Source organism: Dicentrarchus labrax, unplaced genomic scaffold, assembly GCF_905237075.1.
Source record: "Dicentrarchus labrax unplaced genomic scaffold, dlabrax2021, whole genome shotgun sequence".
NCBI lineage: Eukaryota > Metazoa > Chordata > Actinopteri > Moronidae > Dicentrarchus > Dicentrarchus labrax.
Window position 1 is genome coordinate 1,777,937 of NW_026136715.1, and position 23,009 is coordinate 1,800,945.

The window sequence follows — 23,009 nt, forward strand, 5'->3', positions numbered from 1 at the left end:
AAAATCAGAAAAGTGGCTGATGGAAGAACGAGAGAGGAACTTTTTATTTTAATAAACACTGATTTGAGAGTTAATTTCCCAGAAATATTGTGGTTGTTTTAAAAATCGTATGATACCAGCTTTAAAACGGACACCCCCCCCCCACAGACCCCCCTCCTCACCCCATTCACGCCACTGAAACTGTATAATTTACCTTTTTTATTTAAAACAACGTCGTCAATCTAGAAATTAATTTGATGTGCAGCGAACGAACCGCTTTGTATTCTTCACAGTTACTGCTCCTCACTGTGTGTGTGTGTGTGTGTGTGTGTGTGTGTGTAGGTGTAGGTGTGTGTGTGTGTGTGTGTGCGTGCGAGCGAGCTCCTTTCACACAAACAACAAAAGAGCTTTCAGATTTAAATCCAGTCCTATGACACAGATGATGGAGAGAGTTTGGAAAAAAAGTGAAAAAGGGAGAGAGACAGAGAGACTCTTTTCGATTGCTGTTGTCATGGTAACTGTGTATGATGCTTATTATTATGGGCTGCTCCAAAATGGGGACTAATGGAGGCCAAAGTGCAGCTACAGACATCTATCTGTCTGTCTGTCTGTCTGTCTGTCTGTCTGTCTGCAGAACAACTGTGAACCTGTCGTCACCCATCGGTTTGTGGAGAACCGATCTGAAGCCTCCAGTTCGGTGTTACGGTCGTCACAATGACGGTTAGTCGGAGCCAGCGGAGGTCACGTACTGCGAGTTGAGCTGCTCTCATTGGCTGCTCTCGGTTAGGAAACAATGGCGGCTCGCCTGCTCACACAGGATCTGGTATTCCAGATAAACAGTAAAATGTGTTTGTGAACAGATTTGAGGAGAGAAATAATCAACAACAGAATCTGGATCCATATCTGATCAGCACTGTTTGACAGTTTGATCTGAGTTTGGTGCGTTGAGCTGGACGGACTCACTGAGAATGAGCTGTCAATCACAAGGTAGCCCCGCCCTAAAGCATACCCTGCTTTATGGTCTGTTTTACTCTAAATGGGACCATCAGTTACTAAATGAACATCATGCTGTATGGAAGAAGACTGAAACTAGAGACTGAGACCGGAAACTCATCAGGAAACTGTTTACTGAGCTCATAAATCAACTGAGAAGTCGACTCATTTCTCCATAAGACTCAATACTATCAGAGTGGAGCTCCCCTGCTGACAATATAGGAGAGAATTTGGGAGTTATGTTTCTTTTTCTATGTTTTTCTGTGTGTAGCATGGAAGAACTACAAACTTTCATTTTGTTCCTTGTGTTGTATAACGATAAATACATTTCCATGATCCTCGATAGTCCCGATCGACCAAACTCCATTCAGAAAACAAACATTTTAAAAGTTGTTTGCTCGTCATTTTGTGCACAAAACCGAAAGTACAAATTCAGACTTTTCATATAATCAGCATCTTGATCTCGTTATTTCTGCATCATTTTGATCTGTTTAGTGACATTAAATCACAGCTAAATCTGTTTATTATGGACTCACTCAGCTCTCAGACTCACTCCTCCTGTCACTTATGGATTGTGGGTATTTAAGATGGCGACAGAAGTCTGAGGAAGAGCCTCGTGTTAGAAATGTCACAATCAAACGGATCCTTTCCACAGGAGCTATTCTGTGTGCAGATTTATGCCTCAGCTCGTCCAGTCAGCCTCCCACGCCTCGAACAGGAAGATTGATGTGATTCACAGTGATAATGTTTGAGAAAATGAAACCAAACGTGTCTGTTTTTCTGAACATCCAGATGGAACCAGCTGTCCAAACACGTCCTGGGAATCCGTTTACTCTCAGATTGGGACGTTTCCATGTTGTTGCTTTTACTTTCATGTCACGAAGACGCCGTCAGGAATGAAGCAGTCAGACGAGAAGCTTTGTGTTTGTTTTTACAAATTGTAGATGCTGATTGGTCTGAAAGCTTCTCCGCCCACCGCAGTTTGAATCCGAGCTGTCAGACAGTGAAGCCGTCGGCTCGTCTGCTTTTAGAGGGAAAAGGTAACTGAGCTGGACACAAAGATTCAAATGACAGACGGATGAAAGTAAATAATGGTTGTGTTTGTTGCTCTGAAACCGGCTGCGAGGACGAATCAACAACCATTAGTTTGGTTTCTCCTCATTGTCCGTCAGAAGCTCGCTGCTTTTGGTTGTTACTGCTGTTTGGAAACGTCAACCAATCAGATCAAAGAACAATGAAACGCAGTCAAACTTCAGTGCCGTCATTTGCTCTTCGTTCAGTGAGGAAATGCTAACAGCATCTATGCTACCCTCTTCGGCTAATGAACAGTCTGAAAAGCTAACGCTAAAGCTAGCATTAGTTAGAGCTACGAGTCAGTCTAAAGACAATTAAAGTATCGTAATCGGAGGTCTCGGATCAAAGACGATCAACCTTTTACTGCAATGACAAAAACTAAAAATAGTCACAAGAGAGATCACTTAAAGGACCTTTTCTATCATATCGTTTATAGATATTTCACATTATATTCAAACTGAACAACGAATCCAAACAGTGAACTCAGGAACTGCAGGAAGTTTGTGTAAAAGCAGAGATTTGGATGAATTCTGAGCAGATTATTTCCTGTTTAGGGAACTTTTTCTAGAATTATCTGTATTATGGATTTTTATCATTTCTATCATCTTTAACAATCAAAGAGACTTAATATTCTTCTTTTCTGACAGATTCAGTGTTTTCTTGTCTCTGACGTTTGGGCATTGTTCTATTAGACTATTGACATTTCTTCACAGAAGTGAATCACATAATCAGATATCGACCTTCTGTGTGTGTATTTGACGTTTTCTAGCACGCTTTAAAATCGAGATGCTTCGCGACCCTCTGTAAAGCTTTGGCGAGCCCTAGCTGGAGGTTTAGAGCGTGTTTTCATTGACCGTCCAGGTTTCAACTTTTGATCATTTAAAGCAGGAGAGGAGGAGGAGGAGAAAGAGGAGGAGGAGGAGAAAGAGGAGGAGGGGGAGGAGGTGGAGGAGGAGGAGGAGGAGGAAGAACGGGCGAGTTTCCAGCTTGTGCAGTGACTGAGCCACTGAGGCGCCTCAGAAACAAGATCCACTGAGAGAGAGAGAGTAATGGCACGCTGCAACCCACTGGGCCCCTGGCATCATTTCTCTGTGTGTGTGTGTGTGTGTGTGTGTGTGTGTGTGTGTGTGTGTGTGTGTGTGTGTGTGCCTCCTGCAGTCAGCCTGTTTGCCAGCAGCAGGCTGAACTAATCAGTTAGCGCGTTAGCTGCAGCGCTGCTTGACCTTTTGACCTCTGGCTTCACTAATAGACACATTGCGTGTGTGTGTGTGTGTGTGTGTGTAGGTGTGTGTGTGAGTGTGTGTGTGTGTGTGTGTGTGGGTGTGTGTAGGTGTGTGTGTGTGTGTGTGCGTGTTACCTTGTGCAGACAGTGTGTGTGATCAGCTCAGCAGGAACCTGAAACACACACACACACACACACATTAGATTAAAGTTCAGGTGAAATAAAAAATGTAATTTTAACCCTTTAAGATCGTCAGTTAAATATTGTTCCTCTATTTAACAATTTATGACAAACATTTACAGTTTCTTTCTTAATTTTATATAAAATCCGATCATTGTGTCTTCTTGTAAAACAAAATGTGACGCGTGTTTACGTCAGCAGGAACTAACTGATTTCAACCAATAATATCAAACATTCACCCGTCAATCAATCTGCAGCTGTCAGCGACACAGAGCCAACATTCATTAGTTAGCTAGCTGGCTAACAGCATGGCTCACTGATTACTGTACAAACACACAGGTGAGCTACCAGGTGAGCCACCAGGTGAGCCACCAGGTGAGCCACCAGGTGAGCCACCAGGTGCATCTGTTATGGACATGTTAGACTCAGTGATCGGCTCAAGTTTAATAAGGAAACACACGTATTTGGAAAAATGTTTGAAGATTTGTAAATAAACAATAAGTTTATTGATCTTTAATGCCGCCCTTTATATTTCTATCGCTTTATTAATGTGCCATATAATAATGTTTTACAGCTCAAATATCTTCATTTTCATAGCAAATATTGATAAATGTGATTGAGATTAAATCAGTGTTTATTTCTGTCTCTGTGGACATGAAATAATTATATTACTGTAAATTAATTAATGTATAATATTGTGAATTTACTGCTTATTATCCAGTAATTTACTGTACAATATATTTAACTGCTTGCATCCTTTTAGATGAGTTTTTAACTGTTGGTGTCGTTTCCTGTTGACTCACTGAAGCAGATTTTATAATATTTGCTGTCAGTTTTTTGTAAAGCGGCTCAGAGGAACACTGACTGTTTCTACATGAGTCAGTCAGTCAGTGAAAGTGATTTTAAGGTCTCACTTTGTCTCCAGACTGCTGACGTCTGGTTGCAGATCTGATCCTTTCATGTGGTTTCGGGCCATTTGATCGTCTCACGATCTGATTCAGTAAATCTCTCTCGACAGAAAACACTTGTTTCCTCTTGTTTAAAGTCTGCAGTCGCTCTGCGGCCCGAGGCGTCCCAATGTTTTCATGTCACACGAACCGAAATAGACGCACATCAGAGGCTCATTAAAGCTGTCTGATCTACGGGACGCTCGCGGGGGGGGGTGACGCCTGTAAATGCTTTTATTGTGAAAGGCCTGATGAAGGAGCCAATTATAAAGCTGATTAACATGATTTTTTACAGCGATTATGAGGAAGAATTGTATAAAAATTAGGTTTCAGACTTCTGGGGAAGGAAACTAAAACCACAAACACGTTCAGACTGAGCTAAAAACAAGACATTAAAGGAAGATTGTAAGATTATAACTTGTAATATAACCTCTCAATATCCATGAATTTACCGTAAAAGTACAATAATATTTTAGATTAAATTACTGGCTAATAATTATTTTACAGTAGTAAAGATGAAAAGCAGAGTAATGTATTGTTTGTATAAATACAGTATTTTTATGTGAAATTACAATATAATATTGAAATAATAATCTGTAGTTAAAGTAAATTCACAATAATTTACAGTTTAAGATTATAACCTGTAATGTTACCTGTCAACATTCATGAATTCACATTCACTATATAATATATTACTGTACTTTTACAGTAAATTCACTGTAGAATATCATAATTATTGTACAGTAATACAGTTAATTCATGAATGTTGAATCAAGAGGTAATATTACAGTTAATAATCCTAAAACTGTAAATTATTTGTGAATTTACATTAACTACAGATGATTATTACAATATTATATAGTAATTTCACATCAAAATACTGTATTTTTACAGTAATACTGTGACTGTACAAACACAACATACAGTTAGGTGACCAGAATTATATTTTACCAACACATAAACACAATTTATAGCGAGTTGAAAATGAAAATATTACGACAGACAGTTCCCCATGTGCGATATGAGAGTGTGAACCCATAACAGTAATTACAGTAGCAGCAGATCCAGAGAGCGTAACAGCGCGGAGGTCACATATAACCTAACAAAGTCTGCACAGTGTCCAAATCCACCTGATCATTAAAAGTATTTAAACTCAACACTGACGTTTTCACAGCAGCACAATCCAACACCTCCTCTTCCTCACTGATCTCAGGACAGTAAGAGCCTAATAAACCTACGTTGAACACCAGTGTGAGTAGTGATTGAGGATCTGAACTCAGCTCTGTATCAGGTAGCTTCTGTTTGTCAGCCTGCAGAACTCAGTGCGCTGTGTGGCTGTATCGAGGTACTCCAGGAATCGTTTCAGCCCAATTATAAATGTGTGTCATTTACACATCTGATGTCTTTAAAGCGAGATTACGTAACGTTCGCAGAGCAGCGGCCATTGTGGCGACGAGAGGACGTTACAGGTCGGTGACTGAAGTTCCGTGTTTGTTTACATCTGTGACATTTAAACAAATATCTGTTTATATGCTAATAGTAGCCTCCATATACTGGTCATAACACACACACACACACACACACACACACACACACACACTGATCAGTTGGCACGGTGACAGTGACACCATGGTAACAGCCACTGCTCATCCTCCACCTGAGACTGTGTGTGTGTGTGTGTGTGTGTGTTGTAATTACTCCAGTGAGACTCTGCCTTTGAGGGAAAAACACACACACACATACATGTAAACACACACACACACACACACACACACACACACACACACACACACACACACACACTCACACACACACACACACACACACACACACACACACACACACACACACACACACACACACACACACACACACACACACTCACACACACAGGTAATGGAACAGTAAATCAACATGGTGACAGGAAGTTGGCGAGGCTGACAGGAAATGGAGAATCTCTGCGAGTCGGTGTTCTTCTTCTCTGCTGCAGATTGAGTCCGACAGGAAGTTATTTATTCTGTGTTTTTCTGACACATTCGGAATCTTTACTGCTGTTAGATTTGATAAAATATGTATATTTATATAATTATATTAATATCATTAACAAGGGAAGACTTAAAAGTTTGGTCTGTAAATAAAATCTGTACGTTTACGGGGTTTTTCTGATTATTTTACAGATTTTTTCTGTATTTTACATGAAAATATTAATAAAATTACAAAAAATGATACGCTTCTTTAGAAGTTAAAAACAGATATTTATTGTTTATTTAAAAGATTAAACTTTAAATTCATGTTAAATACTGTTCGTACGTTTCTAAAATTATGTAAACAATATTATAATAATCATCTGTAGTTACTGTAAATTCAAAATTTAAGATGATAACCTGTAACATTACCTCCTGACATATTGATTTTCATTAATTAACATTAGTGGCGCAGTCCGCCGTTCCCTGAACTGGATTTAACTATGTAATGTTAAATATATTGTATCAGAGCTTTTTCTCTTAGCATTTAAGGTACTGTACAAATATAGAGATTTAAATCATTCAATTAATTTCATAAATGTGTAACGATCAGTCGACTGGGACTGTCTTTAGCAGCCGGCAGTGTTGAACACAATATTTCTCCACTAGCAGTAGAGTAGAAGTGGCAGCGTTGAACCCTCTGATGTTAGTTTAAGAGCTGCAGGCGGCTTTAACTTTATTTCTGAATATTTGACTTTGTGTGTTTGTCTGACTGATCTTTCACAAACTTCCTGTCTCTCTGCGCGTCCATCAAGTGGAGTCATAAAGCTGAGACAGCTCGTGTGGACGGGTCTTCACCTCAATCTGTTCACTCCTCTCCATTGGCCGAATGCAAAAGCTAGCTGGGTGTTCTGTCTGCCTTTAAGTCTGATGTGTTTGATATGTAAATGCTCCGATCCCCGCCTGCCTCTGCTGTTTGAAACCTTCAGTCCGACCAGCAGGATTCACTTCCTGCTCTCCGGCTGGCGTCGGCTGTAATCGCGCTCTCTGATTCAGGCTTTCTGAAACAGCAGCAGAGGAGGAGAGCCGCGGGGAAGATTTAGTTTGTCCTCCACAGAGGAGCGGACATTTGTCTTGTTTATTTATTTATCTTTTTTTTTTCTTCTCACAAATAGCTGAAGGCTATAGGAGGTCATCAGTTACACTCCTCACCTCCCTGCGCTGCCGCTCCTCCTCCTCTTTCCTCTCACCCGTCCTCCACCTACACCTGGTAGCCCGCTGACCTGCCGGCACTCAGGAGAGCTCTGTGTGTGTGTGTGTGTGTGTGTGTGTGTGTGTGTGAGTGTGAGTGTGAGTGTGTGTGTGTGTGTGTGTGTGTCGCTGTGGGTCCCTGAGGCAGTAAACTCCACCAGTGAAGCAGCTGTTTTCCTCAGAGCAGGAGGAGGAGGAGGAGGAGGAGGAGGAGGAGGAGGAGAAGAAGCAGCTGCTGAGTCCGCTCTGTTAGTGTTTCGACTGAACGTTCAGTCTGGTCTTAAACCTGGCCCCTGGAAGACTGAAATACTGCTAACTAATAGGGCTGCACGGCGTGGTAAATGTGATGACTTTGATACTGCGAGTGAGATATGATTCACGATTAGTGGGAATAAGGGGGGAAGCGTTTCCTTGAATTACTCGAGTAACTGGAATACTAAAATCTTTGCATCAAAGCTTTGTTTAATCAATGTAACTAGCTATTTACAGCCCACTGTGTTTAACGGATGATTACTGTCACACAAAGTGCTTGGGAGAAAGAAAATAGCGAACGGCGAAGAGGAGAGACTGAGAAAACTGAGACATCCAGTCTTTGGTGGCAGCTAAGCAGTCACTGAGGGAGGACGGTTGATTCAGGTTATTGGGTTTAGCAGAGAAGTAGATCTGTGTATCGTCGGCATAACGGCTGAACAACTGACCCAGAGGAAGCACGTACAGTGAGAAACCAAGATTACTAAAACTCACAGAAGCTAATTATTTTCATTTAATCCATATAACTATACACAACCCTACAGCGCACTGTATTTTGCACGGTCAGGCCGGAAAAAAGACGACAGAAAGTGTCCAAAGTTTGGGATCATTTCAAGCTGAACTATCCTGCACAACAACACGACGTCACTGCTTCACTGTGAAAAGGGATTTACACGTCATTATTTATCCACGGATAAAATCATGATAGAAAACACAATCAATCATCTGAGTGTAAACAGCTTCCATCACGCGACGGACGCCATGGCTGTAATCACACAGTTCAACCACCGTGTCAAATTGGCTTCAAAGCCCATCGCCCTTCCTCGGTGGGGTTTGATTTGCAGCCATGGTTGTGAGAAAGTGTTTCACTATAAAGTCACTCATTTGAGACATTAGAGTGTTCCAGAAGTAAGAAAACCTAAATTCATCATCGTCCATCGGCTAAAATGAGAGGTTGAAACCGTTAACATATTAGCCAGCCTTAGCACATGCTAATCTGAAATCTTAGCATATTAGCAATATGAAGATTTGTGAGGACGTGGGGATGCTAACAACAAGCGGAGGCTAAAGATTACATCACTCTACACTCTTTTGTATTTTAACAACTGTGGTGACGACAAAGCGTTCGTATTTCCCACAAACAGCGAGTCAGAGAGACGAGTGGAGACCAGATAAAGTCAGACTCATCAACGTTTTCCTGACGTGTTCGTGGAGAGCTGATAACACATGTTGATATTTCTACTTCTCCAACGATTTAAAGTAGTTGTATAATAAATGTACATGTACATAAATAATGCAGAGTTTATTGATATCTCTTCCTGAGCTTACAGCGAGGTCTCAGATTTTCTTTCAGTGCCTCGCTCTCAGCTGACCTCAGCTGCTTCTTCTGTGGTTTCTCCTGCAGCTCGCTGTCTCCTCGCACTGTTGACACGAGCAGAAAAAAATACCACGGGCTAAAAGAAAAAGACGCATCACTAATTTACACTCTGCTTAAACACTCCTCCCTCCTCCTCCTTCTCCTTTCTTTAGACAAATTTGATTTCTGCTGTGCATCACGTGAACCCTCAGAGACACTGCAGACGAGGGTTTGTGTGCTTGTGTTCAGGCCTCAAAGTGCTCGTTAAGACATTTATTATCACGCTCCTGTAACGCTGTCAGACTCGTGATGAACAGTTTAAAAAGAAGATCAAAAATCGATGCAGCAGAACCAGAGATTTCATCTTTTCTATCCCACACATTCTTCTTCCCTGTCAAAAACCTGCCTACATTACCCACAATGCAGGTCAACCACCAACAGCTCAGTCAGAGGTTGTGTTCAGAATCATATTACCTAATTATATTTACACTAAGTTTGATGTTAAATTGAGTCAATTCAGCTGTATAGTGTGTGGATTCTGTGTATGTGAGAGATGCCCAGATGTATATTCAACCAAATCAATGTGTGGATGTCAAATGTCAGCAGTTTTACGAAAACTCGAGGAAGTGCTCAAATGTTTCTGGAGTTGAGAAGCTCAAGAATAACCAGCCAGGAGGAGCTTCTCGCCAACCGGCCAGACGTCCTGACAATGTTGACAAATGATTAATTACTTAAACTGAACCTAATTTCAACCATTAATTAGGACCTGAGCAGTAACCCTGCGAGGACCTGATTGAAACTGAAGGAATTATTCATAATTACACTCTATTATTATATCATAATATTCACAATTACTCATAGTTAAAGTTGACAACAAAAGTACCATTTAAGACGTCTATTGACACGACAGCTGCATCCAGCAGACCGTCCACCTCCACCCTCGTCTTCAACTCTCCTCACTTTCACTGGTAAAAGCTGAAAATATGTGTCTGTTACTAGCTGTCGGTTTTACTTCCCTAAGTTAGCATAGCCCTGATCAACCAAACTCCATTCAGAAAACAAGCTTTTTAAAAGTTGTTTGCCCGTTGTCTGAATTCAGCCTTTTTACAAACTGGTATCATGATGTCATTATTTCAGCATCATTTTGATCTGTTAATGACATTTTATTGATTGTTTTTTAGGGTTTTAGGCTCATACCACCATTGTAAACCAGACTAAAGGGCGTTTGGTGAGTATACATCATTAAGCTTGTGTTAACCACAGACTTTATTTCACTGGAGGGGCTAAAATGCTAACTCAGGGTTCAGAGTTTAAGGACTCTATAGCTTCCATAAACAGCTGAAAGTAGTATATATACTACTATATAGTACATAGTAGTATAGTATATATACTACTATATACAGTGCATTATTTTGACTGGTTGGTTTGTGGATCGTAGTCGTCATATTATTAGAGTTTGATAGTAAATTTCAGACTTTTTACGACAAACTTTTGGTCTGGAACAAACTAAAATCGTATTACTGATGGACATCTTTACTCTTCTTGTCTAATCTCTCCTCTTCCTCTCCATGCACAGCCTCCTCTTCCATTACAGTATCACCTCTCTCTCTCTCTCTCTCTCTCTCTCTCTCTCTCTCTCTCTCTGCCGGTGAAGTCAGCTCCAATTAATTTTATCACGAGCTGTAAACAAAACAGACTCAACACAAAGAGCTTCACCGAGCGACACAGGTCGATCATAACAAGAGAGGACCAAAATACATCACGTACACTCCTCCTCCTCTTCCTCCTCCTCTCTCTTTTCATCCCCTCTCCATCCCTCCGGGCAGTTCATCCATCCTGCCCACTCAGAGACAGAAATAGACTGATGGAGAGCAGGAGAGCTCTGCTGGGAGATGACCACTGGACACACAGATATACAGTCCTGTATATGTGATTCACAGCTGACAGCAGTTTGACTGATATGTGGTCGGATGCTGTTTAATATTTATGAGCTGCTGTTTGACACTCACCAATTTATTGAGTACATGGAGGCTCTAACCCTGATGAAGGGAGGATTTACTGCAGGACAGTTGTTACAGAAATTTACACAGGTGTTCCTAATCAGCTGAGTGTATTAAAGAGTCTGACACAGAGTGCTGAGGTATCCGATGGCTGCAGCTCGACGTCATCATATATAACAATACTGCATTAAACAGCGTATAAACTCTGGCTCTATGTTCTCTATGTAGTTGATTTTTTTACATTATCCCAAATGTTTCCAACAATGTTCAAACCCAGAGAAATCTGTCATTTTATTCAGGTAACGCTGCGTTTCACCGGTCGCCTGTCGATGGCGTCATATCCCCTTTGTGCCTGCGTCAGCGTTGTGGTTGTCTGCCAGAAGCTGCCATACATTGACTGTTTATCCAGTCTGAAGCCACATTTTTACCACCCACTTGGTGCTTTTTAACTCTAGATTTGAACCGGATGTAGGATTTTAGTCATCAGACGTCTGGATCTTAAAGTCGCTATGAAGTCAAAATTGATGTTTAACTGTTTTTATCACATCTGTCTCGTGTTATACATCACCTATACTGCAGTATCAGCAATGACAAAGAGGTATTTTTTAAAGTATCTTTAGGTATTCTTAATGGTTTCCTGGCGTATACTAATGCTGTGTCCAGTGAAACACTTTCTCTCTTATGACGCCAAAACCAGGTGCTTGAACCAGAACGGAGCTGGTTCCCTGTTGGTGGAAAAGGCCTATTTGTGTCTGTACAACCAGACCTGGAGCCCAGGGGGACCGCAGACACACACAATCAGACACTATGTGGACAGGATTGTTGTCACAGAGTCAGACAGTGTAACATGCATTCAACCAATCAGCTTCCAGATCAGCACCGACGGCTGCGGAGAACATTTGAATCTTGCAAATCATTTCCTCTGAGATTTGGATCAACGTCACAGGAATAAAAGAGCTCTGTCTTTCTGTCACTGGTACTTCCACACTTGTGAGGACCCTTATTGATGTCCCCTAACTCAAACTAAACCTGATTCACACATTCAGACACTGTTATTTCCTGCACTGCTCAATTTTCAGATGATTCTTTCAGACTAGTGCAAAGAAAACACCCACGATACACATTTAGGTGTTTATTTTACTTTATCTGTTTGTGTTTTCACTGAAGCTTAGCATTACATAATGCCTCATTTGCATATTTAAACATACAATTTCAGAAAACTTGACATAGAAGAACGAATTGTCTTAATGTGAGTAATAAACTGAGGAAGTTTCATGGTGAATTCTAGGACCAGAAGGACGAGATCTTCCCAGACCTCAAAGGACGACTCTCAAACAAACTGGTCCTCACAAAGACAGAGAGAGCTGCACTGGTTCGGTCCCAGTGGCAGATTTACAGTGTGTGTGTGTGTGTGTGTGTGTGTGTGTCCTATCAGTGATTGATGAAGCAGCTGTAACACTGATACACATAATCCCTGATGTACATCTGACCTGTTTCTTTCTTTTTTAAAGGGACTGTGTAACTCCACCCTTCAGCTCTGCTCCCTCTGAGCTAAAGTAAAAACACATCAGGACGGTGACTGTAGGGGGCGTGGTCTCGACACCGACTGACAGACTGACCACTGCAGTGTAGCAGAAACAGCAAACTGGTAGTCAGCGCTAACAGAGCTTACAGAGCAGCAGCTGTCAGACTCTCAGTGTCCACTGCAGCGTTTACAGTCACTAGAAGCACATTCATGCTGTTTGTAAAAGTTTCTGTGTGCTACCTGTTTGTAGCTAAGATAGCAGCTGTGTTCATTAATGTGTTTCATCACAGTGGAGTCATATAACTCAGTTTACAGCTCACTACCTCTTTAACATGAGACACTAGAGAGGGTTGGGTGTGAAACGAAGCTAACTTCATGTAAGTGGCATCATCACTCACTCCGGCACAAATAACAAAAATGTTTTAAAAATCAGAAAATGATCTAAAGACTTCAGATTCGACTCTTTACACCTCCACCTGCTGGTAAACAGTCTGTGACTTCTTGTTATCTGACATATATATTGATAATATATCTGCTGTAAGAGAACACTGGCTGACACAGAAGCACAATACTCAGACCAATGGACACATAGTGAGACTGTATTTGGGATAGGAGGTCGAAGATCTGTGGGTCAACAATTTATGTCTGTATCGGAAATCTATGTGACACTAAATTACATTTGACAATCAATCAATTAACCAAACACTCAATCAATCAATCCACTGCTCGTAAGTGAAATTGAAAAAGCCGTCAGCGTCAGTTTTCTGTTTCGTCCTCCTCTCGCACCGTCTCAGTGATCAGAAACACATGTGGTAACACACACACCTACACACACACACACACACACACACACACACACACACACACACACACACACACACACACACACACACACACACACACACACACACACACACACACACACACACACACACACAAACACACACACACCTACACACACACACACACACACACACACCTACACACACACAGGAATGTGGAGGAGTGCAGGTCATCTGGAGCTGAACCAGAATCATCTGCAGGGAAACAAACTGTGTTTTCTGTCGAGGTCGCAGAGTTCAGACTGAAAAACAAACTCTTTAAACTCTTCATCATCTTCGTCTTCGGGCCTGGTGGAGAGTGATAGTGATATTATGGCTGTTTGTGGTTAAACTAAAGGTCTATCTCTGTATGGATTCTTTCCATAATGCAATCTGAGTCTGTCAGTGGCAGAAACAACTACTGTTAGTGGAACAAACAACAACTACTGTTAGTGAATGCACTTTGATAGGCACTTACGTTGCAGCTCTTTTAATTACCATTTTCACATTTAACTGTTTATTTAGGATTTATTTCCACCAAACCAGACTTGCTGATTGTTTCTGTTCAGGCTGAATGAAGTTACGATGATCTGAAGGTAAAATTTGTGTTTTTGTGAATGGAGTCTGGCGGGAATCCTTCATCTGGTTCAAATCTAGAGTTAAAAAGCACCAAGATCTAAACAGTGGATGGTAACAATGTGGCTTCAGACTGGATAAACAGTCAATGTATGACAGCTTCTGGCAGACAACCACAACGCTGACGCAGGCACAAAGGGGATATGACGCCATCGACAGGCGACTGCTGAAACGCAGCGTTACCTGAATAAAAGGCGGTTTCAGTTTTAACATTGTTGGAAACATCCAGTCAGTGCTGAACATTTTGCTGTCATCATTTAAATGGTTGTAACATTTGTTTTGAGTTAGATTGTAGACAAGAGAAGGTCCTTGAACGCACCGCTGTCCCCCTTTAATGTGGCCTGTTGTTCGGATGTGAGCGAGGACACCGTTACCTGTATCTGTTGTTACAAAAGCTGCTATATCAGCATTTAAAAAGTACAGATATTGACAGGTTTTACTCGTTCAGTGCTCGTTTCTCCTCGTTATCTGTACCTTATTATCTGGATACCGGTTCCAGCTCAACACGAGTGATGACTTCATGTGTGTGTGGATGTGTTCAATGTACAAATGTGTGTTTTCATTGTTTGGGTCCAACCTGCGTCATTAATCAGGAATGTGAGAGTGTGAGGCTCCTCAGAGTGAATCCAACTCCTTTTTCTGACCAAAAGAGCTCAAACACATCACAGCTCCCCGACCTCGTTACGTCGATCACCATCACAGAACAACTTCAGACGATCAGTCACAAGACAACTGGTTTACAGTCAATAAACAGTTTGGATCAAAGAATAATGATCGATTCGCTATTATGAATTAATGTGTAACTGTTAAAAAGTCTCAGCAACACAAAAACACTTCTTTATTTTTATGGCTTCTATCCTGCTCTTTCTTTTCTCTTATTCTATTAGATCAATGTTTATATGATAAATGTATTTACTCAAAGTGCAGGTATATTTGAAGGAATATGAGATTATTTCGTTCCACAATCAGAACGTTACATCAGCTGAATTAGTGACAAACAGGAAGAGATTTTACCTGCAGAGAGTCTCCGGCTGCGTTCAGACCTGCAGACAAACAGAACCATAAAGAGTCAGTTCTGAGTCAGACAGACAGACAGAGACAGACAGGCAGGCAGGCAGGCAGACAGTGTTTGTCTGTTCTTTGTATAAAAATGAAATAAATTGAGTATTTTGTGTGTTTGCGACGTCGTCACTCGTTTGTGTCTTATTGAAACACAGATTGATGTTCACACAGCGCTGAAATACGCCCCCTGTGGTCAGTCACAGTACTGCATCTGAGAAAATCCTCCAACAAAAGACCTCCAACATAAAAGAGACAACAAACCTCCGAACTGACGTCTTTGACTGTTAACCATCACCAGGTTTTCACAATAAACTATTAAACTAAATGTCTTAATAAAAGAAGTAAGCCAGCTTAAAATAATTAAAATAAACTCTGAGTATCTCATAAATATATCTGGCAGCCCGACTCTGCCGCTCTGAACTCACTCATACAACTTCCTGTCACATTATATTTACAGTCTGTCGTCTGTACGCAGCGTTACTGACTGTTAGCGTAGCGTTAGCTGACCAACGTTTCCATTGCATTAGAATATTATGGGATGGTGATGATTCTCCCAGGGTGTTAGAAAAGGGCCTCAGGTGTTACCATGGAAACGGAGTCATGGCTTGTACAAAAACTTTAGATTTCGATTGAAAAAATATAAAATAAAGATCTTAGTGATAGCGGTATAATCGGGATAACGAGGACAACACGGAGGCAGGAGCTGTTTTCTTCCAATAAAGCAAACAACAACAACAACGAACAAAACTGCATCATCCTCGTCCTAAATTTGACTCTATCCACGACCTCCGGCGATGAAGGTGAGGGAGAGAAACTGTGAATAATAATAATAATGAAACAACAACAGAGCGACGACCTCCGTGAGCTCCGAATGGAAACAGAAATACAGTACGGAGCACACACTGCCTGGTCAGTGATTCCTCTCACGTCCACCTCAAATCCCTCGAGTGAGAGTGAGCGAGGAGACGACGAAGAGGAGGAGGAGGAGGAGGAGGAGGAGGAGGTGACTGAGGCACATTTACCATCTGTAATCAAAAGAACTCCATGTTGGACTGTCGCCTCCCTCCTCCTCCACTCTTTCTCTCTCTCTCTCTTCAATTTCCTTCCCTCTGTTGTAAAAAGCATGACCGGCATACTGATGGCGGGATTACACTTACACACACACACACACACACACACACACACAGATAGTAACACACACACACACACACACACACACACAGATAGTAACACACATAGTAACACACACACACACACACACACACACACGCACACACACACACACACACACACACACACACACACACACACACACACATAGTAACACACACACGCACACACATAGTAACACACACACACACACATAGTAACACACACACACATAGTAACACACACACACACAGCAACATAACAACACACACACACACACACACACACACACACACACACACACACACACATAGTAACACACACACACACACACACACACACACACACACACACACACACAGAAAGAGAAGTGAGAGCAGTAATGACTTTCTGCCTTCTCTCTCAATTCGCTCCAAGCTGCCAATTCCCACTGGGTTTCAGAGAGTGTGTGTGTGTGTGTGTGTGTGTGTGTGTGTGTGTGTGTGTGTGTGTGAGTGTGTGTTACTGTGTGTGTGAAAGCAAAAGAAAGAGCAAGAGACACGAGGGAGGTGATACAACATCTCCAATTAGCTGGCTGGTGGTCTGTTTGGGGGGTTCAGGGTGTGTGTGTGTTACTGTCTGTGTGTGTGTGTGTGTGTGTGTGTGTGTGTGTGTGTGTGTGTGTGTGTGTGTGTGTGTGTGTGAGGATAATAAGACCACACAGTCTCCAGGTAGGTCGAGGACTTGAACCTGAACTTGATCTCAGACTCTTTGGTCTGATACTCTTCTGCAGCTGTTTGTGTCTGAGACAGCGAATTAATAATAATAATAATAATAATAATAATAATAATAATAATCAGTTATAAAGTCTGTTTTCTGTCCGAAGTGATGAATGATAACGTTATAAACATGAATATTGATAAACTGTTACAGTGTGTTTCAGGTAAAATTATTATTATATTAACTTATATCAGCGTTCACAATATTGATCATCAGTCACTCAGTGACAGTGATCCCAGTGATATCGCTCACTATCTAGTAATAATAATAACAATAATAATAATAACAATGATAACAATGATAATGGAATTATGACAACCGTCTGCAAACATCAACGAGCAAATACAAACTATTTGATCATCGATTAATCTGTTAATCAACCTCCGATAGACAGAGAGACATCTGCTGTTCAATGCTAATGGATGCTGCACACACACACACACACACACACACACACACACACACACACACACACACACACACACACACACACTGTAACACACACACACACACACACACACACACACTGTAACACACTACACACACACACACACACACACACTGTAACACACACACTGTAACACACACACACACACACACACACACACACACACACACACACACTGTAACACACAAACACAAACACACACACACACACACACACACACACACACACACACACTCCATCAGATACCATTTTAGGAGGTCAGTGACATTATATATACTGTGAGTGTGTGTTGTGTGTGTGTGTGTGTGTGTGTGCTACAGTGTGTGTTATACCATGTGTGTTACAGTGTGTGTGTGTTACTGTGTGTGTGTGTGTGTGTGTGTGTTACAGTGTGTCAGTGTGTTACAGTGTGTGTGTGTTACAGCGTTGTGTGTTACTGTGTGTGTGTGTGTGTGTTACAGTGTGTCAGTGTGTGTTACAGTGTGTGTGTGTGTGTTACTGTGTGTGTGTGTGTGTTACAGTGTGTGTGTGTCTTTGTGTGTTTCCAGTAAAAATCCTCCAATTCTCATTTCATGCTTCAGTGAAAAGCTTCTCAACCACTGTTGTTTCTCCTCCTCATCCTCACCTCCTCCTCTCTTCATTCTCCCCTTTCTCCCTCTCTCCTCTCATCCAGTTTTATTCATACAACTCAATATCTCCCGATCAGATTCTGATCAGAAAACCCTATATAATCTATAATCTATAACGTTATTGATTGTGAACACTGATCAGACCCAGTTGTCCATCATAATGTGGTTCTTGTTCCCAAATTCCCCCCCACTGACAAGAGCCCTGATACCCAGATAATCAGTGTTATTGATCGGTGTACATCCTCTCAAACGTCACTGTTTATTTGTTTTGTCCTGCCGGAGGAACCTGTTGTTTACTGGCTCCGACTGGAGGTTGATGTAAATAATTGATCACTGCAGCGGCTGGTTGAATTTTCAGTGACTGAAGCAACTAATGAGTCAGTTAAACTGTTTGTTCTGTGTCAGTTCCCATTATTTATAATATTAATGTAATATTATTATTCATGTTTCATTCATTCAACCTTTATTCATACTCGAGATCAAGGAGCGGAGACAGTTGGGCTTTACAATCACTTCCTGTCGCAATCTTTTTGAGTTTGGCAACTTGCTACGTTGAGTTCGAGGAATCAGCTTTACCTCTACAATCAAAGGTTTTTAATTATTTAACAATCTGTAGCATGAACACAAGTTTTTAAGTTGATTAAACACAACTCATCAAAATAATGTTTGATCCATAGATTATACGTTTTATTTTGCATTTATTTAAGTGGTCAAATATTTTAATTCTAATCAATTTTAACTATTAACTTGTTAAGCACACAGTTATCCATCTGGACCTGTACTCCACTTTATTATAGTGTATATTTTGTGTTTGTATTTTATATTTTATTGTATTTGTTTCCTCTATCTGAACTACATTCCCTGTGCTGCTGTGCCAAATTTGAATTTCCCTTACGAGGGATCAATAAAGGAACATCAACTTATCTTAAACACCCAAAAATAATCTTTTTCAGTCTGATCTGCCTCCTCAGAAGCACACAAACTATTAAGGCCTATATATATTTACCAACAATGTGAATGAGTTACGAACATATCACCCAGAAACGTCTTTATCTTTATATGACCAAAATACCAAAGATAATAAGAAATTATTCACTTTATTAAATAGTTTTTAACAGTAAAATGTGTTTATAACTTTGGTCTAAATTGATAATATTTTACAAAAACAGATAAAAAAAGAAACCAAGACATAGCTGGGTTTGTCTGTTTGAATGTTGCTGAAGGAGCTGTGGGTTGAATCCATATTTTCCAGTTGTTTGTGGTCTCCTGATAAGATTTCTGACACGGTTGAATTCTTCTTTTTACTCTTTGTGAATGAAACTCGCCCACAAACAGAGCAGAACAGGCGGCTGAATGCTGCAATTTGGAAGATATCGATTATTTTATTGATCACAGCTCACAAACACACAGCTGCTCATGAACTGCAGGGAAACAGTGAGAGGACCCAAATGCAGACGGAGGATTACAGGCAGGTAGAAGTACAGGTAACATAAAGGTGACGGAAAATCGACACAAAGAAGACAAACTGACAGAATAAGAGTGCCACAAACTACTATAAACTAAGTTAGCTGATCAACCAACAAAACAGAAACAAGCATTTTAAAAGTTGTTTGCTCGTCGTCTTGCGGACAGATCGGTCTGAATTCACACTTTTTAACAAATCGACATCATAATGTAGTTATTTCAGCACCCATTTGATCCGTTTATTTACATTAAATCACAGCCAAATCTGTTTATTTTGGGCTCAAACCCCCATTATTAAAAGGTCAAATTTGCAATTGTAGCCGTCATATTGTGAGAGTTTGGTCTTAAATTTCAAACTAAAAGACAAACTTTTGGAGCTAAAATCATACATCTAAATGGACATCTTTGATCAACCAAACTCCATTCAGAAAACAAGCATTTTAAAACTTGTTTGCTTGTCGTCTTGCGGTCAGACCTGATAAACTATGAATTCAGACTTTTTACAAATAACCATCTTGGTGTAGTCATTTCGGCACCCGTTTGATCCGTTTATTGACAATAAATCACAGCAAAATCTGTTTGATTTGGACTCATACCGCCGTAGTAAGGATGTGAGGATGGTGGCAGTCACAGGACGTGTAACTACAGGTTGTCGGTACAGTATCCGGTGTGTTCCTGCTCTGTGAGATTAAAGTAGGTGAAGTATTTCGGGATGGTGTCAGTCTCCGGTGACCGTGGTAACAGTCATCTCCACCATCAACAGGTTTTCCCCACAGGACACGAAAATCATCTGTGACCTTCATGTGGAAACACACTTCACTTCCTCCCGCTGTCTGTCTCCACCCTGCTCTGTCAGTCCGAATCACTCTGCTCTACTTCTGCTCAGCATGTCACCGCTAATGGAGCCCCGCGGACTCTCTCTCTCTCTCACACACACTGACAGCGACCTAATCAGTACCTCTCCTGGAGACGTTGCTGGAGAGTTTAATTCTCTATTCTCGCTTTTTTGTCTGCGTGTTTCCATGAGATCATGTCTGAGTGCTGCTGTTTTATTCAGCAGTTGTACTCTTAAAAACAAAATATTCAGTGATACAGCTGCAGTAAAATAACTGGATGTTGCTCCAAGCTAGAAGACCAGACCCCCTGCAAACTGTTTCCACCAACACGCAGAGCTCCCCTGAAAACAGGGTCTCTAAATATTATAGAGGTGCAGAGATTTTAAAAAGTAACACTGATGTAGTTGATGACTCAGAGAAGCTCTCAACTTTAGGAAGCAGGCATGTTAGTATTAAAATAGAAAGTTTTTAAATGGAGTTCTGTAGAAGTGTTTATTCTTTTTAGATTCAAAGAATAACACTGATGTAGCTGATGACTCAACTTTAGGAAGCAGATGTGATTTCTCTGTTTTGTAGTCAAAGACAATCATGTGTGAAATGATCAAATAGTTGAAAGCATCACAATCTTTTAAGGTTAAAAATACAAATTACTGCCAGACCTAAACAATGGGCTCTATGACCCACCAGACTCCAGGACCAAAACACCCATTTTACCTTCAGATCATCATAACTTCATTCAAAGTGGACAGAACCAGAATCAAACTCATTAAAAGCGTCTCTGTTAGTGTTTCCAACAATCAGCAACTCTGGTTTGGTGGAAATAAATCCTTAATTCACCGACGTAGATGATAAAAACAGCAGTTTCAGTCGGAGCAGACCGGCTATGGAAACAAACCACAGAGAGGCTGCGATACAACACAGGCAGAGGGAGAGAGACACCATGTGACTCTGTGTCTTTATACAGATGCTGCTTTATTTCATACACATATATATAAACCTTTAAAACTGTTGAATTTTAAACCCCCATTTTAACGAGCCCCCTTCACAAATTCAAAAGAAGCATGAGTCAACCGCCGCCCCCCCACCCATCACCACTCCCTCGCAGCATCCATCCATCATCCGCCCTCCATTTCTACACCTTCTCTCACAGATCCACAAAGAAACACCACAGAAGTATTTCTTCTTTCTCACAGTTGACGGTATAAAACAATGTTCATCAGCAGCAACCTTCTTCTCTGTGACATACGGCAGCATGAGGACGTAGAGGTGGATTTAACTTCCTACCGCCGGCAGTGAGTTTGGCTCCAGTGCTGCAGAAACTGTCCCTGTTTAAAACCGGCTCTATAAAGAGTTTAGATTCATTAAAACTACAACCTTTCCCTCCCTTTCTCCCTCCATCCTTCCCTCTCTGAAGGTCAGTCGCTCTGGTCTATAACAATTACCAATTTCATCAATTCTGCTACAGCGAGGGGGGAGGACTGGGAGGAGGACGGGGGGAGGAGGATGGGGGGAGGACGGAGGGGAGGGCTTTATCGTAGCACAAGGAGGGCGAACACCAATCAGAGGCGTTCTCAGATAAATAGAAAAGCAGCTAACTGACCTTCTGTCCGACTGAAACAAAGTGAAAAGGACAATTAAAGTGGAGATTTATGAGGTGATTTACGAGGCGCTGATGTAAAGTCACACTGGAGGAAACACTGCGGGGTGTCTAAAGTGCTGTTAGCGCCCCCTAGAGGCTGCATCGCTCATTACAGCCACAGTATGAAAGAGCAAACTACAAGATTACAGGTTTACTTTACAGATACATGGAAATATTATTCAAACATAGTCTTTGAATTTACATGTTTAATGTCACAATCTGTAAATAATCATAAAATTATTATTAAGAGAATTTCCTTTTGTTCACATATAAATATATTTAGCAAATCTAGAATATTTTCGCAGATTTTTTCTGTTTATTTAATAAAGTATTAAATTCAAGTTTAATACTGTTAAATGTCGAAAATTAGTGAAAATTAGTGAAAATTAAGTATTTGTTGTGTAACTTTACATGGATTTGTTTGTTAATTGACAGATATCTTTGTATAATTATGGAAGTTTTCACAATAAAAACATTAAATTAAACATTAAAAGCCAAAAAAAATTAATAAAAAAGATTTACACATTTGGTTAGATTTATTTATGAGTCATTTCAGTTATTTTACTGTATTTCTTTGGCACTTCAGCCACCAGATTATTACCATTTATTTCTACATTTTTTGTAGTGTACTGATTTATTCTTCAATGCATGAATGAGATTTTTAGGTTTAATTTTCATATTTTTAGTTTCAAACTGGAACTTTTCTACTAAAGTCTGTTCCTCTGGACCAAAAAGTTTAGTGGATGCATCGACTTTAAAGTTAGAGCGAAGATACTGGTGTCATATAAAACCAGATTAACTAACGCACCCATTGGTACCAACCAC

General features: G+C 40.7%; 1 protein-coding gene across 8 annotated transcripts in view; it reads right to left on the minus strand.

Moving 5' to 3' along the window:
• LOC127378060 (extracellular sulfatase Sulf-2) overlaps positions 1-23,009 on the minus strand; it is a 67,002-nt gene that overhangs the window by 39,450 nt on the left and 4,543 nt on the right. For 6 of the 8 annotated variants that reach the window (XM_051426589.1, XM_051426594.1, XM_051426591.1 and 3 more), the window contains exons 2-3: positions 15,213-15,241; positions 3,404-3,441 (exon numbers count right to left, since the gene is read on the minus strand). The gene's annotated coding sequence lies outside the window, so the exon portion shown is untranslated. The remainder of the gene's footprint in view (positions 1-3,403; positions 3,442-15,212; positions 15,242-23,009) is intronic. The other 2 variants (XM_051426588.1, XM_051426590.1) reach the window with 2 other exon arrangements.